The sequence below is a fragment of the Propithecus coquereli genome, unplaced genomic scaffold (genome assembly GCF_000956105.1).
Source record: "Propithecus coquereli isolate 6110/MARCELLA unplaced genomic scaffold, Pcoq_1.0 Scaffold56, whole genome shotgun sequence".
Lineage (NCBI taxonomy): Eukaryota > Metazoa > Chordata > Mammalia > Primates > Indriidae > Propithecus > Propithecus coquereli.
The window spans coordinates 1,434,323-1,435,290 of record NW_012151507.1 but is presented as its reverse complement, the minus strand read 5'-3'; the positions used below and the strand labels follow the sequence as shown (position 1 = coordinate 1,435,290).

Below are 968 nucleotides of genomic sequence, written 5' to 3'. Positions count from 1 at the left end.
ACATATATTCTAAAGTTATGGGCCTTGCAGAAAAAAAAAGAGAAAACATATAAATCTATATAGATCACTATATTATACTAATCACGATGTAATTAAAATTTTTATGGAACTCTTCTTCAAAGACCTAAATATTAATTATATCTCATATTACAGTAGTACCAAAAAGTAAACAGAAGTACAACTACTGTGCCACTTATCAAATCATTTCCTCTCAGCTCCAAAATTACCCTTCACTTTTACAGATTAGGCAATGGAATTGGTTCCTTTAAATATTTTTCCTTTGCCAGTCGGCATAATGTTAAACTTTGCCAGTACAAAAGTTTACTGGCACTGGAAGAATAATGCAAGAAAAAGGAGTTTGCTTCCTATTTCTGACGTGCTTCCCCAGTAGGCTCCTGCTCAAAGGTTCACAGGTTCTTCATGCTAGGGACTTCTAGTGTGGGTAGGCAGCTTGTCCAGTACCATAGCATCAGGGTTCTACGGGGCAGTCAGCTTCTCCAAGACCCGTCTACTGAATGAAAGGTACAAAACTCAGCAGCTTCTCCTGCATCACCATCTCCCCATGTCCTGGAACATTCTGTAGCATACTACCTTTGATGAGATGTCTTCCCTTAAACATTCTTTCCCTACTCCAGAGAGAGGTGTTTCAGCAAGTTCTTCCAGAGGGGGATGCCTGGCAAGTTCCACTAGCATAGAATCACTGGTGATCACTGAGACTGCTCTGCCATCCCGTGAGCCATGGCACACCCTCTTCAGTAAGGTCTAGATCTCAGCACTGGGGGGCGGGGCCTCTTCCTTAGGTGGTTTATCTCAGTCCTAGGGTTAGTGGCAGCTCATTATAGCTGTTATTTTTGTGTTTTAGAGTCCTCTTTACTTTTTAGTAACCAAGCCCTTACTACTCCAATCTCTTGTTATAGGTAGTAGTTCTTTACATTAAACTTTCCCTGTTGGAACTACTGCGTGGTTTT

The 968-nt window shown here is 41.1% G+C and overlaps 1 protein-coding gene across 1 annotated transcript in view; it reads right to left on the bottom strand.

The window, feature by feature from the left end:
* The window catches only part of DCAF6 (DDB1 and CUL4 associated factor 6), a 183,439-nt gene that overhangs the window by 166,004 nt on the left and 16,467 nt on the right, over positions 1-968 (bottom strand). The gene's annotated exons all lie outside the window — the stretch shown is intronic.